This window comes from Sphaerodactylus townsendi, linkage group LG06, assembly GCF_021028975.2.
Source record: "Sphaerodactylus townsendi isolate TG3544 linkage group LG06, MPM_Stown_v2.3, whole genome shotgun sequence".
Classification (NCBI taxonomy): domain Eukaryota; kingdom Metazoa; phylum Chordata; class Lepidosauria; order Squamata; family Sphaerodactylidae; genus Sphaerodactylus; species Sphaerodactylus townsendi.
This window is the reverse complement of record NC_059430.1, coordinates 9,060,606-9,077,987: the sequence shown is the minus strand read 5'-3', so window position 1 is coordinate 9,077,987 and position 17,382 is coordinate 9,060,606.

Below are 17,382 nucleotides of genomic sequence, written 5' to 3'. Positions count from 1 at the left end.
GGGGGTGGGGGGGGGGGGGGGTGGGGGGGGGGGGGGGTGGGGGGGGGGGGGGGTGGGGGGGGGGGGGGGTGGGGGGGGGGGGGGGTGGGGGGGGGGGGGGGTGGGGGGGGGGGGGGGTGGGGGGGGGGGGGGGTGGGGGGGGGGGGGGGTGGGGGGGGGGGGGGGTGGGGGGGGGGGGGGGTGGGGGGGGGGGGGGGTGGGGGGGGGGGGGGGTGGGGGGGGGGGGGGGTGGGGGGGGGGGGGGGTGGGGGGGGGGGGGGGTGGGGGGGGGGGGGGGTGGGGGGGGGGGGGGGTGGGGGGGGGGGGGGGTGGGGGGGGGGGGGGGTGGGGGGGGGGGGGGGTGGGGGGGGGGGGGGGTGGGGGGGGGGGGGGGTGGGGGGGGGGGGGGGTGGGGGGGGGGGGGGGTGGGGGGGGGGGGGGGTGGGGGGGGGGGGGGGTGGGGGGGGGGGGGGGTGGGGGGGGGGGGGGGTGGGGGGGGGGGGGGGTGGGGGGGGGGGGGGGTGGGGGGGGGGGGGGGTGGGGGGGGGGGGGGGTGGGGGGGGGGGGGGGTGGGGGGGGGGGGGGGTGGGGGGGGGGGGGGGTGGGGGGGGGGGGGGGTGGGGGGGGGGGGGGGTGGGGGGGGGGGGGGGTGGGGGGGGGGGGGGGTGGGGGGGGGGGGGGGTGGGGGGGGGGGGGGGTGGGGGGGGGGGGGGGTGGGGGGGGGGGGGGGTGGGGGGGGGGGGGGGTGGGGGGGGGGGGGGGTGGGGGGGGGGGGGGGTGGGGGGGGGGGGGGGTGGGGGGGGGGGGGGGTGGGGGGGGGGGGGGGTGGGGGGGGGGGGGGGTGGGGGGGGGGGGGGGTGGGGGGGGGGGGGGGTGGGGGGGGGGGGGGGTGGGGGGGGGGGGGGGTGGGGGGGGGGGGGGGTGGGGGGGGGGGGGGGTGGGGGGGGGGGGGGGTGGGGGGGGGGGGGGGTGGGGGGGGGGGGGGGTGGGGGGGGGGGGGGGTGGGGGGGGGGGGGGGTGGGGGGGGGGGGGGGTGGGGGGGGGGGGGGGTGGGGGGGGGGGGGGGTGGGGGGGGGGGGGGGTGGGGGGGGGGGGGGGTGGGGGGGGGGGGGGGTGGGGGGGGGGGGGGGTGGGGGGGGGGGGGGGTGGGGGGGGGGGGGGGTGGGGGGGGGGGGGGGTGGGGGGGGGGGGGGGTGGGGGGGGGGGGGGGTGGGGGGGGGGGGGGGTGGGGGGGGGGGGGGGTGGGGGGGGGGGGGGGTGGGGGGGGGGGGGGGTGGGGGGGGGGGGGGGTGGGGGGGGGGGGGGGTGGGGGGGGGGGGGGGTGGGGGGGGGGGGGGGTGGGGGGGGGGGGGGGTGGGGGGGGGGGGGGGTGGGGGGGGGGGGGGGTGGGGGGGGGGGGGGGTGGGGGGGGGGGGGGGTGGGGGGGGGGGGGGGTGGGGGGGGGGGGGGGTGGGGGGGGGGGGGGGTGGGGGGGGGGGGGGGTGGGGGGGGGGGGGGGTGGGGGGGGGGGGGGGTGGGGGGGGGGGGGGGTGGGGGGGGGGGGGGGTGGGGGGGGGGGGGGGTGGGGGGGGGGGGGGGTGGGGGGGGGGGGGGGTGGGGGGGGGGGGGGGTGGGGGGGGGGGGGGGTGGGGGGGGGGGGGGGTGGGGGGGGGGGGGGGTGGGGGGGGGGGGGGGTGGGGGGGGGGGGGGGTGGGGGGGGGGGGGGGTGGGGGGGGGGGGGGGTGGGGGGGGGGGGGGGTGGGGGGGGGGGGGGGTGGGGGGGGGGGGGGGTGGGGGGGGGGGGGGGTGGGGGGGGGGGGGGGTGGGGGGGGGGGGGGGTGGGGGGGGGGGGGGGTGGGGGGGGGGGGGGGTGGGGGGGGGGGGGGGTGGGGGGGGGGGGGGGTGGGGGGGGGGGGGGGTGGGGGGGGGGGGGGGTGGGGGGGGGGGGGGGTGGGGGGGGGGGGGGGTGGGGGGGGGGGGGGGTGGGGGGGGGGGGGGGTGGGGGGGGGGGGGGGTGGGGGGGGGGGGGGGTGGGGGGGGGGGGGGGTGGGGGGGGGGGGGGGTGGGGGGGGGGGGGGGTGGGGGGGGGGGGGGGTGGGGGGGGGGGGGGGTGGGGGGGGGGGGGGGTGGGGGGGGGGGGGGGTGGGGGGGGGGGGGGGTGGGGGGGGGGGGGGGTGGGGGGGGGGGGGGGTGGGGGGGGGGGGGGGTGGGGGGGGGGGGGGGTGGGGGGGGGGGGGGGTGGGGGGGGGGGGGGGTGGGGGGGGGGGGGGGTGGGGGGGGGGGGGGGTGGGGGGGGGGGGGGGTGGGGGGGGGGGGGGGTGGGGGGGGGGGGGGGTGGGGGGGGGGGGGGGTGGGGGGGGGGGGGGGTGGGGGGGGGGGGGGGTGGGGGGGGGGGGGGGTGGGGGGGGGGGGGGGTGGGGGGGGGGGGGGGTGGGGGGGGGGGGGGGTGGGGGGGGGGGGGGGTGGGGGGGGGGGGGGGTGGGGGGGGGGGGGGGTGGGGGGGGGGGGGGGTGGGGGGGGGGGGGGGTGGGGGGGGGGGGGGGTGGGGGGGGGGGGGGGTGGGGGGGGGGGGGGGTGGGGGGGGGGGGGGGTGGGGGGGGGGGGGGGTGGGGGGGGGGGGGGGTGGGGGGGGGGGGGGGTGGGGGGGGGGGGGGGTGGGGGGGGGGGGGGGTGGGGGGGGGGGGGGGTGGGGGGGGGGGGGGGTGGGGGGGGGGGGGGGTGGGGGGGGGGGGGGGTGGGGGGGGGGGGGGGTGGGGGGGGGGGGGGGTGGGGGGGGGGGGGGGTGGGGGGGGGGGGGGGTGGGGGGGGGGGGGGGTGGGGGGGGGGGGGGGTGGGGGGGGGGGGGGGTGGGGGGGGGGGGGGGTGGGGGGGGGGGGGGGTGGGGGGGGGGGGGGGTGGGGGGGGGGGGGGGTGGGGGGGGGGGGGGGTGGGGGGGGGGGGGGGTGGGGGGGGGGGGGGGTGGGGGGGGGGGGGGGTGGGGGGGGGGGGGGGTGGGGGGGGGGGGGGGTGGGGGGGGGGGGGGGTGGGGGGGGGGGGGGGTGGGGGGGGGGGGGGGTGGGGGGGGGGGGGGGTGGGGGGGGGGGGGGGTGGGGGGGGGGGGGGGTGGGGGGGGGGGGGGGTGGGGGGGGGGGGGGGTGGGGGGGGGGGGGGGTGGGGGGGGGGGGGGGTGGGGGGGGGGGGGGGTGGGGGGGGGGGGGGGTGGGGGGGGGGGGGGGTGGGGGGGGGGGGGGGTGGGGGGGGGGGGGGGTGGGGGGGGGGGGGGGTGGGGGGGGGGGGGGGTGGGGGGGGGGGGGGGTGGGGGGGGGGGGGGGTGGGGGGGGGGGGGGGTGGGGGGGGGGGGGGGTGGGGGGGGGGGGGGGTGGGGGGGGGGGGGGGTGGGGGGGGGGGGGGGTGGGGGGGGGGGGGGGTGGGGGGGGGGGGGGGTGGGGGGGGGGGGGGGTGGGGGGGGGGGGGGGTGGGGGGGGGGGGGGGTGGGGGGGGGGGGGGGTGGGGGGGGGGGGGGGTGGGGGGGGGGGGGGGTGGGGGGGGGGGGGGGTGGGGGGGGGGGGGGGTGGGGGGGGGGGGGGGTGGGGGGGGGGGGGGGTGGGGGGGGGGGGGGGTGGGGGGGGGGGGGGGTGGGGGGGGGGGGGGGTGGGGGGGGGGGGGGGTGGGGGGGGGGGGGGGTGGGGGGGGGGGGGGGTGGGGGGGGGGGGGGGTGGGGGGGGGGGGGGGTGGGGGGGGGGGGGGGTGGGGGGGGGGGGGGGTGGGGGGGGGGGGGGGTGGGGGGGGGGGGGGGTGGGGGGGGGGGGGGGTGGGGGGGGGGGGGGGTGGGGGGGGGGGGGGGTGGGGGGGGGGGGGGGTGGGGGGGGGGGGGGGTGGGGGGGGGGGGGGGTGGGGGGGGGGGGGGGTGGGGGGGGGGGGGGGTGGGGGGGGGGGGGGGTGGGGGGGGGGGGGGGTGGGGGGGGGGGGGGGTGGGGGGGGGGGGGGGTGGGGGGGGGGGGGGGTGGGGGGGGGGGGGGGTGGGGGGGGGGGGGGGTGGGGGGGGGGGGGGGTGGGGGGGGGGGGGGGTGGGGGGGGGGGGGGGTGGGGGGGGGGGGGGGTGGGGGGGGGGGGGGGTGGGGGGGGGGGGGGGTGGGGGGGGGGGGGGGTGGGGGGGGGGGGGGGTGGGGGGGGGGGGGGGTGGGGGGGGGGGGGGGTGGGGGGGGGGGGGGGTGGGGGGGGGGGGGGGTGGGGGGGGGGGGGGGTGGGGGGGGGGGGGGGTGGGGGGGGGGGGGGGTGGGGGGGGGGGGGGGGGGGGGGGGGGGGGGGTGGGGGGGGGGGGGGGGTGGGGGGGGACGGGGGGGGGGGGGGGGGGGGGGGGGGGGGGGGGGGGGGGGCGGGGGGGGTGGGGGCAGGGGCAGGGGGGGGGGGGCGGGGGGCGGGGGGGGGGGGGGCCGCGAGGGGGAGGGCAGGGGGGGGGGGAGAGCAAGGGGGGGGGGGGGGGGGGGGGGGGGGGGGTGGAACAAGCCAGATTCAATGGTGCAGCCTGGATCGAGAGTCGGCGACTGCAGAGCCACAGAGTCCCAGATGACAGAGATGAGGGAGCTGAGCCAACCCACCCACCCATACAGGCAGGCAAACACCCCAAGAATGCAAAAAGACACAACACCGCAATTGAAGGGCAGTAGTGTTCAAAGAGCTCTTCCCAGCACCCCCTGCTCCTAACTTCCTGTGTGCCAGGAAGCAACGCCTTCTACACGGTCACTTTGTGTCCTTTTAGCCAGCCTCCTTTTAAAAATGCAGCGAGTTACAGATTGGGACTTTCAGTGCTAACTGCCAGGCAGTGGCGTAGCGCCCAGGGGGCTTGGGGGGCATCTTGTACCAGGCGTGCACTGGTGCAGGGCCGTTCCAGGATGTGCCAGGGGTGGACGGGGGCATGGCAGGGGAGCAGGGCACACACGTGCCCTGGGCGCAACTCCCCCTCGCTATGGCTCTGCTGCCAGGGGCTGTCTCAGGGATTTGAAGCAGCCCCGGAAAAAGTCCAAGATAGGGCCTCAGAGTCACTGCCCCCCCCCCCCCAGCTTCAGGCCCACTCCTCCACCTGAGTGGCAGAGGCTTATCTGGTGAAAGGAGCTTGTCAGCCACCTTGAGTCTCCTTACAGGAAAGAAAGATGGGATACAAGCCTCAATTCTTCCTCTTCGTCATCATCATCAGCTCCTAAAGCAGAGATGAACAAGAGAGGTGGGGAAAAGGCGGGCTCCTCTCCGGTTTTCTGTGCCTGCCTCTGGAGGAACATCATAATCTACAGAGACAGCCTGAGGAACTCCTGGTTTCTTTTCACATCAGGGCTACACTGAGCATTCAGGCTCTTTGTTAGAGATTTTGTCGCACCAGTTGCTACGAGGCTGAATATTCGACACTTGACAAATTTAAACACTGCATAAATTAGCATATAGTCTTTTTTCGGAGACTGTGCGGGTGGAGGGAGATGCTGCGAGTTAGACCGCGGAGCCCCGACTCCTCTCTTCAGGAATCTGCCAGGTGAGCTCAGACAGCCAGGTGGATGCCCGTCGTTTGCAGTTTGCTTGACTGCAAAGGAAGTCATTTCCGCCGCCCGGGAGGCCCCAGTGTGGCACCGAGAAGATGGAGCCGGGCAAGCGGGGGAGGGTGTGTGTGTGTGTGTGTGTGTGTGTGTGTGTTCCGCCACGTGTTTTTGACGCTGCACCTGCAACGTTTTGGATTAATTGCTCAGAAAACTTGCTAATTGCCGGGCATTCCCCTTGGTTTCAAACAGCCCTGCACGTGTCTGCCAAGTTATGGACCGGTCTGGCTTCACGTAGAACAGCAAAACACTAGAGAAGCACGAAAGTGCCCACGAGAATTAGCAACCCGATCCACTTTTTTGAAGCTGTCTGCAATAATGTTTATTTTAATTTAATTTAATTACATTCGTATCCTGCCCCCCCCCCCCATTTCTGAATGCTCCCCCGTGTGTTCTTTTTTCTTTAAAAAAAAATCCCAGCAAATAAAAAGTTAGCTCTGATGGAAACAAATGCTTGCTTAGGTTACTCCCTTCTATTCTCTATTTGCAAGGATTGCCCCCCACCCGCCCGTTCACATTAGAAGAGGAAGAAGAAGAGTTTGGATTTATACTCCCCTCTTTCTCTCCTACAAGGAGACTCAAAGGGGCTTACAATCTCCTTTACCGCCCCCCCCCCCCTCACAACAAACACCCTGTCAGGTGGGTGGGGCTGAGAGAGCTCCGAGAAGCTGTGACTAGCCCAAGGTCACCCAGCTGGCGAGTGTTGGAGTGCACAAGCTAATCTGGTTCACCAGATAAGCTTCCAAAGCTCAAGCGACAGAGCGGGGAATCAAACCCGGTTCTCCAGATTAGAGTACACCTGCTCTTAACCACTACGCCGCTGTGGCTCTTAACTAAAAGACTGACTCCATCACTTGCAGTCTTAAAAGTGGTGACGCCCATTCCACTAAGCATGAAGGTCAGTTATCAAATAAAGACTAGGAGTCTGACGCGGGTGGGGTGCAGCATAGGGGTGGCCAACCTATGGTGCTCCAGATGTTCATGGAGTACAATTCCCATCAGCCCCTGCCAGCATGGCCAATTGGCTGGTTAGCCAGGGGCTGATGGGAATTGTAGTCCAAGACCAAGGGCTGATGGGAATTGAAGTCCATGAATATCTGGAGTACCACAGGTTGGCCACCCCTGATGCAGCACTTAAAAATGTCGGACTGGGATGTGGGAGGCCTGAGTTAGATTCCCTACTCTGCCACGGAAGCTCGGTGGGTGACCTTGAACCAGCCTAACCTACCTCAAAGGGTTGTTGTGAGGATAAAACGGAGGAGAGGAGAATGATGTAAGTCACCTTGTGTTCCCTTTGGGGAGAAAGATGGGAGTACAAATGAAGTAAATAAAAATAACAATAAATAAATAACAGGTATTTCTTCCCCAAATATTGGTTTAGGTGTGCGTAATGCCCGCTCGAAAAAGGACGGCCAGATTGTTGTTGTTGTTGTTGTTGTTGTTCTTCTTCTTCTTCTTCTTCTTCTTCTTCTTCTTCTTCTTCTTCTTCTTCTTCTTCTCCTTCTCCTCCTCTTCCTCCTCCACCCCTCCTCCTCCTTCTCTTTCCTCTCTAACAACCTCAACAAATCTCTCTGCCTCTGCTTAGATGGGGAAAATGTGTGTGTGTGTGTGTGTGTGTGTGTGTGTATATATATATATAATAGGCTTTAGTTTATCAACTGCCTCAAGAGAACTTCAGGTAAAGATTTCACTGGAGATACAGGCCGGTAGGAAAGCCTTCGATATTAGCAGCCCCAGAAGGGTTTTCTAAGGGGAAGACACAGCCACGAGATTATGAAGCGGCCAAGGAGGCGCAGACGGATGACGGCGAGGCGATTGCGATCAGGGCAGGAAGGAAGGAAAGAAGAGTCCATAAATTCAATTTACGAACAGCACAAAGTGTCCTCGGTCGCTGCAGCAGCGCCCTGTAATCACCACCTGGAAATGTGATTTCCTCCAGCGTCGGCTTCGCAGCTGTGAGACGGTTCCCCCCAAATATCTGCCCTTTGGTCGCCAGTTTGGATTGGCTGAATCCCCCATTTTGTCCTCCCTGGTTTATTTACCCCGACATGCATTTTTGACCTTGTAAATCCCGGCCACGTATCGCTGGCTGAACAGCGCCTTCAGTGTGACGTTTTGTTCAGATTCTTTGTTTAACGAGCAAAAAAAAGAATTACATTTCCAGCTAAGGTCCATCATGGTCGGGTGTTGTGAAAAAAGTATTTCTACCATGTTTCCCCAAAAATAAGACAGTGTCTTATATTAATTTTTGCTCCCAAAGATGCGCTATGTCTTATTTTCAGGGGATGTCTTATTTTTCTGTGTTCTGTTCGTTGGGCATGCTTCCAAACAAAAACTTTGCTACGTCTTACTTTTGGGGGATGCCTTATATTTCGCACTTCAGCAAAACCTCTACTATGTCTTATTTTCAGGGGATGTCTTATATTCGGGGAAACAGGGTAGGAGAATAGAGAAATGTATCCTTTCTTCTTACAAATGAAAGCAGAGAGAGCCAAAGAAGATGAACTAGCAGAGTTTGGATTTATAGCCCAACTTTCTCTCCTGTAAGGAGACTCAAGGTGGCTGACAAGCTCCTTTCTCCCCACAACAGACACCTTGTGAGGCAGGTGGGGCTGAGACAGTTCAAAGAGAACTGTGACTGGCCCAAGGTCACCCAGCAGGCTTCATGTGGAGGAATGGGGAAAGAAATCCAGTTCACCGGATAAGAGTTCCCTGCTCATGTGGGGGAGTGGGGAATCGAACCCAGTTCTCCAGATTAGAGTCAACCACTCATCTGGAGGAGTGAGGAATCAAACTTGGTTCTTCAGATAAGAGTCCGCTGCTCATATGGAAAAGTGGAGAATCAAACCTGGTTCTCCAGATTAGAGTCCACTGCCCTTAGAAGAAGAAGAAGAAGAAGAAGAAGAAGAAGAAGAAGAAGAAGAGGAGGAGGAGGAGGAGGAGGAGGAGGAGGAGTTTGGATTTATGTCCTCCCTTTCTCTCCTGCAGGAGACTCAAAGGGGTTTACAATCTCCTTGCCCTTCCCCCCTCACAACAAACACCCTGCGGGGTAGGTGGGGCTGAGAGAGCTCCGAGAAGCTGTGACTAGCCCAAGGTCACCCAGCTGGCGTGTGTGGGAGTGCCCAGGCTAATCTGAATTCCCCAGATAAGCCTCCACAGCTCAGGCGGCAGAGCTGGGGATCAAACCCGGTTCCTCCAGATTAGATACACGAGCTCTTAACCTCCTACGCCACTGCTACTCTTAGCCACTACACCATGCTGGCTATCTCAAAGTAGGATCATAATGTAATGCGGCTCATGCTTTAGTCAACATCCTTTTATTCCCTTTTCTGCTGTCAAATCACAGCTGTCTTATGGCGACCCTCTAGGGTTTTTACGCCAAGAGACACGCAGAGGAGATCTGCCTTCGCTTTCCTCCCCGTTGTGACTCTGGTATTCCTTGGGGGGGGGGGGGTCTTCCATCCAAATATTGACCAGGGATGACACACTGCTTAGTTTCCCAGATCTGAAGGATCTGGCTAGCCTGGGCTATTTAGACCAGGACTAAGAACACAGTATCATGAAACAATATTCAGCTGGGGCAGGAGTCTGCAACCTGCGGCTCTCCAGATGTTCATGGACAACAATTCCCATCAGCCCCTGCCAGCATGGCCCCCAGGGTGCAGACAATGAAAAAAGCTGGCAGGAAGAAATTGATTTATTGGAAATGTAGTGTCAGAAGAAGAGGAGGAATTTGGATTTATACCCCACCTTTCTCTCCTGTAAGGAGACTCAAGGTGGCTTACAAGCTCCTTTCCCTTCCTTCGCCCCCCCCCCACAACAGACACCTTGTGAGGTAGGTGGGGCTGAGAGAGTTCCGAGAGAACTGTGACTAGCCCAAGCAGGAATGTACAAGTGTGGAAACACATCTGGTTCACCAGATAAGCCTCTGCCACCCAGCTGGAGGAGTGGGGAATCAAACCTGGTTCTCCAGATTAGAATCCACCTGCTCTTAACCACTACACCACACTGGCTGAGAGATACAACTACAAGTAGGGTCTAAAGCCGTGGTGGCGAACCTTTTCGAGACCGAGTGCCCAAATTGCAACCCCAAAACCCACTTATTTATCGCAAAGTGCCAACACGGCAATTTAACCTGAATACTGAGGTTTTAGTTTAGAAAAAACAGTTGGCTCCGAGGCGTGCATTACTCAGGAGTAAGGTTGGTGATAGTCGGTGGCTTTGCTTTGAAGCAACCGTGCAACTCTTCCAATGGGTGAATCACACGCATCAGAGGAGCCTTGCACAGAAGCAAGCCCCATTGCCAGCAACCGAGCTTACTCCCAGGTAAAGGATCGCGCTTTAGTTCTTCTCAAGATGAAAATCAGTACCAACAGTGCTTAACAGGTTACCTACACTGGGCTTCCCCAAAAATCCAGGGTCTTAGATTTAATACAATAATCGAGCCCCACATCCCAGGCCAGCCTAGATGTGAGGGGGGGCACGTGCCCACAGAGAGGGCTCTGAGTGCCACCTCTGGCACCCGTGCCATAGGTTCGCCACCTCTGGTCTAAAGTATGAGCCAAAAAGTCCCCGTACCACCACCACCCTGCTACGTTCCCACACAGCCTGCAGGTTTGGGATGGGGGCACGAGCAAATAAAAATTGAATTCTTTCCACTGGCTCCTTTTCTACAGTAGCAACTGAGGCACAGCACCGTGTGTGTGTGTGTGTGTGTGTGTGTGTGTGTGTGTGTGTGTGAGAGAGAGAGAGAGAGAGAGAGAGAGAGAGAGAGAGAGAGAGAGAGAGAGAGAGATTGCAGAATATCAAGAGGGCAAATTGCATTGCAGAATATCAAGAGGGCAAAACTACACCTACAACTGGAGCAAACACACACACACCCCAGGCAGTGGGGAGAAGGCAACAATCGTGCCTCTGTAAAGAGGGCATAATTGGCCCTTTCCATCTCTCAGACTCAGGCATACGGTCTCTGCCAGTCGGCCGCGGTCTCTTGAGGGCCTCCACAAAGTAAACTTGGCCCGATGCCTTGACAACCATTATAAACTGGCGTGTTCCTGGAGCTGCAGACACGCGAAGCCAGCGAGCGGTAGCCGTACAAGCTAGAGCGCGGCTTCTGGCCCCCACCGGCCCACCGGGGAATGCTCTCTGAAAGAAAGCAGGCCAACTTTGGCGGAAATGGAATCAGAGCAGGAGAAAGACGAGGATAATTTATAAAGCATCCCCGTCAGCAAGCCGAACGGATGTGTGACCGGCCGCCTTTGCTGGCAGCGTGGCCGCAGAGATGCTGGAGGGCTTCCAGTGGGAAGTTCTCCCATTAGAAGGGAAGGAGAAAAAGAGTTGGTTTTTCTAACCTGCTACCTTTAAGGAGTCTCCGAGTGGCTTAAAATTGCCTTTCCTTCTCCTCCCCACAACAGACACCTTGTGAGGCTGGCGGGGCTGAGAGAGTTCTGAGAGGGCTGTGACTGGCCCAAGGTCACCCAGCAGGAATGTAGGAGTGCGGAAACACATCTGGGTCGCCAGATCAGCCTCTGCCAGGTGGAGGAGCGGGGAAACAAACCCTGTTCTCCAGATTAGAGTCTGCTGCTCCTAACCGCTACACTATATACTGGTTAGGGCCCTCCTGAAAGGAACTAGGGCAGTGTGGCAGGACATTTACCTCTCCCCTCTAATCAGGGAGGTGTGCATTCGGGTCCCGTGTTATGGTTCAGTTTGGTCTGGCTGGGGACATCTGGGACGAAGACTCAGATGCAGAGGAGGGGATAGTTTTCGTACCAGATTCCCAGGCACTACCTGTAAGTGCAGAGCCTGAGCAGTCAGTAGTTCCTGCAGGACCAGGTCCAGAGGCTCAGGTGCAACATTCAGGCGGGGATTAACAGCCAGGTCCGAGCTCTGAGATTCCTCAGCCAGGGTCCATCTCTGACACTCTTCAGCCTCTTGATCAGTGGCTCTCAACCTTCCTAATGCTGCAACCCTTTTAATACAGTTCCTCATGTTGTGGTGACCCTCAACCCTAACATTTATCCATTTTACTGATGGAGAATACTGATGCAGTCTTAGGCGACCCCTGTGAAAGGGTCGTTCGACCCCCAAAGGGGTCGCGACCCCCAGGTTGAGAACCACTGCTCTTGATACTAAGCCAGTGGGGACCCTGACAGCTCCGTCACCCCCTCCCCGCTCCCCGTCTCCAGAGCCACAGGAGAAACGCAGGTGGAGGCTGCGCGCAAAGGAGACACAGCAGCAGGTTAGCAGCTATGGCTGTGGTGGCGAACCTATGGCACTCCAGATGTTCATGAACTACAATTCCCATCAGCCCCTTTCAGCATGGCCAATTGGAGTGCCATAGGTTCGCCACCACTGAGCAGCAGTGGCGTAGGAGGTTAAGAGCTCGTGTATCTAATCTGGAGGAACTGGGTTTGATTCCCAGCTCTGCCGCTTGAGCTGTGGAGGCTTATCTGGGGAATTCAGATTAGCCTGTGCACTCCCACACACGCCAGCTGGGTGACCTTGGGCTAGTCACAGCTTCTCGGAGCTCTCTCAGCCCCACCCACCTCACAGGGTGTTTGTTGTGAGGGGGGAAGGGCAAGGAGATTGTCAGCCCCTTTGAGTCTCCTTACAGGAGAGAAAGGGGGGATATAAATCCAAACTCTTCTCTCTTCTATGGGGTGAGCTGAATTGGATGCTAAGTCTTTGCAGGAGCCAGACTATAGTTACCCAGCCGCAAGAGGTTATTGAACTAGAGCAGGGGTCTGCAACCTGAGGCTCTCCAGATGTACATGGACTACAATTCCCACCAGCCCCTGCCAGTATGGTCAATTGGCAGAGTCTGTTGGGAATTTTAGTCCATGAACATCTGGAGTGTCATAGGTTGCAGACCCCTGCACTAGAGAATGGGAGGCTGACTAACAGAGAGGTTGCAGCGGAGCAGTACAGTTGTGGCAGTACGGTTGTGGTTCAGTTTGCAGATCACTGTTCCTGGCCTTGGTTCCAGGCTCTGTGCACTCATTAAACGACTGAACCCGCTAAGAACGGTGTCCAGACTGTCTGTTGGTGCCTGAGGGCCTTTCTACGACATCCCGTTGTTGGGCCGTGAAGGCAACAGGGGCCTCTGACAACTCTGCTCAAAACTTGGAACTATCCCTGCCTCTGGCTGTCCTCTGTGCAGGAAGGCTCTCAGGCTCAGACAAAAGCAAGGATAAAAATCATCAAGACGGATAAAAATCAATGATTTTTTTAAAAAATGCTTTTTGAGGCAAACAAAATCTGCCTAAAAATAGTTTAAATAGTTTTCTCTTTAAGATACGTAATAGTCCAAAGGTTATTCAGCATAAAATAAGGGTTGGTTTTTAATAATGTAGCATGAGGCTGCATATTCATGCAATAATTACATTTTGGGGGATAAATAAATTCCATTAATCCATTCACAATGTCGTGCTCTTCCAGAGGTTTCAGTAAGGTTATTTTGGGCAATTTTCCCATCTACATTATCACAGATGCTCGGTTTTTGTAGTTCTCAAAACTGAATTTGTCTCTGTCCCTTATTCGAAGCAAAAATAAAATAAACATACAGCGCTGAGGAAATGACCTTAATCCCATCGTTCCTTTGCAAAATCTATGTACACAGAATCAACCCCATACCTTTTAAATGCTAAGTTTGAAGAAGTTCAATGAACAGAAGACTGTTTGGAGTGGAATAGATCTGCATAAGGAGCTAAGTGTGAGGAGGGAGGGGCAAGCAATAAAAATGGAAGTGAAACCTTTTGAACAGAATACTCCACAAGTCTTGGGATCTATGCATATGTATAGTATGAGGGTTATCATGTTATCCTGTCCCACGAACAGAAAATCTATAATAGCAGCAGACCGCAAAAGAGACCCAGTTTGGGAATATTTTAATGAAGTTCCTCTCCCTACGGGTAAGGCAGGCAATGCATGCAAAATGCAAACCTTGCAGCAAAGAACGCGAGGTTTTAATGAATCTGGAGACAAATAATTGTGAAATGATTGCGAGGTGAATTATCTATTTCTATTACTACAATCAAATCAGTAACTTTTGATACAACTGTGAAACCAATCTAAAAAGTTATTATTCTAAAAACAAAACCTTCATCTGGTGGTAGATATCAAGATTATACCAGCAAGAACGATCCCACCAATTACTTCACTGTCTCAGATTCAAGGAAATCAGATCCAAGTATGTGAATCTCACTCCTTTACATTTACCCCATCTCCCCGATTTATTTAGATTATACTACTTGTTGGACAACCCTGATCCTTCTCTCTGTATGATAGTGGCAGACTTTCTCCTGGAAATTACTAAATGCCAGTAGTTTTCCTTCCACTTAACATTTATTTCCTGCATTGTATATGCTTTTTAATCCGTTTTTTATTATTGTTGTACTGTTGTCTATGCCAATAAAGGCTTGCTTCTTGCAGCAAGAATGAGTGTTTAGGCATAAAATCATTATTTAAATCAAGTCTTATTGACGATTGTGAAACCCACCTTGTTGCTTATCTCTTTGCCTTTCTGGAAGGCTGCCCGGCTACCTGCCCCCAAGCGTAGAAGCCTTGATGATGGGCTGAACATCTTTACTTCCTTCCCATCTGCCATGGAGGTGAGGAACAGAATTGCCCAAATTGTACGCTGCCGAGCTCAACACATCTACTAGTCAGGCTTCGTAGCTCTCCAAATTCCTGACCTCTCCTCCAGGTTTTGCAATCCCGAGCAGGCAGAAAAGATCAGGAGATACCTGCCCAATGGCCGCAGCCTGTCTAGTATGTCATAAGCTGGACAAAGCCTGGGCTACAGATCAGAGGCATATCCGGGGGAAATGTAGGCCAGTCCAAATCTGAATTTTCCAACACTTTGTGAAGTGAATGCACCTACTCTTAACCACTATGCCACATTGAAAGTGATGCTGTTTCAAGGTGGGGGATAATCCACCCCAAAACAGCATCACTTTCAATGTTGTTTAACTAGGGACCCCAGATTCTCCCTTTAAGGTGGATTCCAGCATCACAGAGTGGGGGGGGGGCAAAACTCAGATTTTGCACCAGGCTCCATTTTCCCTCTATGCCTCTGCCCAGAGGGGAGGGCAGAAGGAACTGCCGGCTGCCAGCTGGGAGGGGGGCCCAGGCTGGAGGCGTGGAGGAGTAGCAGGGAGGGGCAGAGCAGTGGGGGAGCTCCTGGGCCTAGTCCCCAGCCTCGGAGAACTGCTTTTATGAGTGCTAGGCCAGGGGCGGGGCTTGGGGAGGTGTGGCCATGCCCTAGGGGCGGGTGGGGGTGTGGCTCCACCCCCGAACCCCCCCCCCATAAAAAATCTATACCTACGTCCCTGGAGGAAGATGTAGTGTGGTCAGCTAGGTAAAATGGAGGGCCTCTTGGAACAACGAAATAAGTAAGAACATATTTAAATCTCCAGGCCAAATAAAGGTGCCAAATCACATTGAGCAAAATGCAGATAAGAATTGAACACCCATCTATTGTGGCTCAGTTCTCCAGCTAATTTTAGCAAGGTGTATAAAAATTTAAAGAAAGAAAGATCTATACACCGAGTGCAATTAAGGGAGTGGGAAGAAAATAATTGTTTCCATTATTAAGTATTAATACTGGAGTCACTGAACAAAATGCGGAACGAAATTCGCGCAGGAGCGATCGAGCCAATTCCAAGACATAACAGAGACAAACTACATGGGAGGGTGACCATGGGCGCCATCCCAGGTATTTTACACACCTGAAAAGGCTGGGGGCGGGGAAATGTACACCCCCTGGCTGTGACGTGCCTGATTTAGATTGGAGTCTTGCAGGCAATTAAAAATCCCGCAACTGTTTCTAAAACGGCGTCGACAACCGTATGACGGATTTGTGGCTGCCGAGGCATTTAGTTTATGACAACAATAAGCAAAATACCACTGTACAAAACAAAAAAATTTTTTACATCACAAATAAAAATGCTGAACCGTTAACTTCATGGATTAACGGTGAAAGTCTTCGTACATTTGAATCTTTTTCTAAACTTACGGTACCCCTTTCAAATATACAAACAATACCATTTCAGATAAAGATGCTGATCCATGAACTTCACGGCTTGACGTGCAAAGTCTTCGTTTACGTCTTTTTTTTCTAAACTGGCAACAAATATGGAAGCAATAGCACTTTTGCGAACAACTTTTCAAACATCCAAGCAACGTTACACGACCAGGTTTCGCGATTCTTCGGTTGCTTCCTCCAAAAGTCTGTCGCTTCAAATCACCCACTGGAAGCTAAACTGTTTCCATCAAGCGTGACACGACTTTGCTGAATCAGGACACAAAGTCGCTCTCTTGCGTGGTCCGTCATGTTTGATTGAATGCTCGCTTGGAAATCAGGGAAAAGAATCTGAAAGGCTTCCACAGAAGCAGCTGATGGATAAGTACCAATGGATAAGTATCTTTGCCTGAAAGGTTTTTGTAGGGTGGTGTCATGCTTGTTATTTTCAAAAGAGAAGACGAGGAAGAGGAAGAGTTTGGATTCATATCCCCCCTTTCTCTCCTGCAGGAGACTCCAAGGGGCTGACAATCTCCTTGCCCTTCCCCCCTCACAACAAACACCCTGTGAGGTGGGTGGGGCTGAGAGAGCTCCGAGAAGCTGTGACTAGCCCAAGGTCACCCAGCTGGCGTGTGTGTACAGGCTAATCTGAATTCCCCAGATAAGCCTCCACAGCTCAGGCGGCAGAGCTGGGAATCAAACCCGGTTCCTCCAGATTAGATACACAAGCTCTTAACCTCCTACGACACTCTCTCCAAAAGAGATCTTTTGTTGAAGTACTCTTCTTGGCATCTGATTGACCTCAACTGGGGGGAGGAGGAGGAGGAGGAGGAGGAGGAGGAAGAAGAAGAAGAAGAAGAAGAAGAAGAGGAGGAGGAGGAGGAGGAGGAGGAGGAGGAGTTTGGATTTATATCCCCCCTTTCTCTCCTGTAAGGAGACTCAAAGGGGCTTAAAACCCCCTTTCCCTTACCCTGCACAACAAACACCCTGTGAGGTGCGAGAGGCTGAGAGAGCTCCGAAGAGCTGTGACTGGCCCAAGGTCACCCAGCTGGCGTGTGTTGCACCGCACAGGCTAATCTAGTTCCCCAGATAAGCCTCCGCAGCTCAAGTGGCAGAGCAGGGAATCAAACCCGGTTCCTCCAGATTAGATACACAAGCTCTTAACCTCCTACGACACTCTCTCCAAAAGAGATCTTTTGTTGAAGTACTCTTCTTGGCATCTGATTGACCTCAACTGGGGGGAGGAGGAGGAGGAGGAGGAGGAGGAGGAGGAGGAAGAAGAAGAAGAAGAAGAAGAAGAAGAAGAAGAAGAAGAAGAAGAAGAGGAGGAGGAGGAGGAGGAGGAGTTTGGATTTATATCCCCTGCTCCTCCTGTAAGGAGACTCAAAGGGGCTTAAAACCCCTTTCCCTTGCACTCCTGCACAACAAACCACTCCTGTGAGGTGCTTTTGAGAGAGGCTGAGAGAGCTCCGAAGAGCTGTGACTGGCCCAAGGTCACCCAGCTGGCGTGTGTTGCACCGCACAGGCTAATCTAGTTCCCCAGATAAGCCTCCGCAGCTCAAGTGGCAGAGCAGGGAATCAAACCCGGTTCCTCCAGATTAGAAGGCACCTGCTCTTAACCACTACACCACTGCTGCTCCTTTTTTTCAGTACTACTTCCCTCTTATATTATTTTCGCGGCACCTTCAGACCGGCTCATAGTAGGACAACAACGAAGCAGAGAAGGAAGTATTATAAAATTGTCAAATCCAGGAAGCCGTGAAGAGCCCCTAGAGTAGTGATGGCGAACCTTTTTGAGACCGAGTGCCCAAATGGCAACCCCAACCCCACTTATTTATA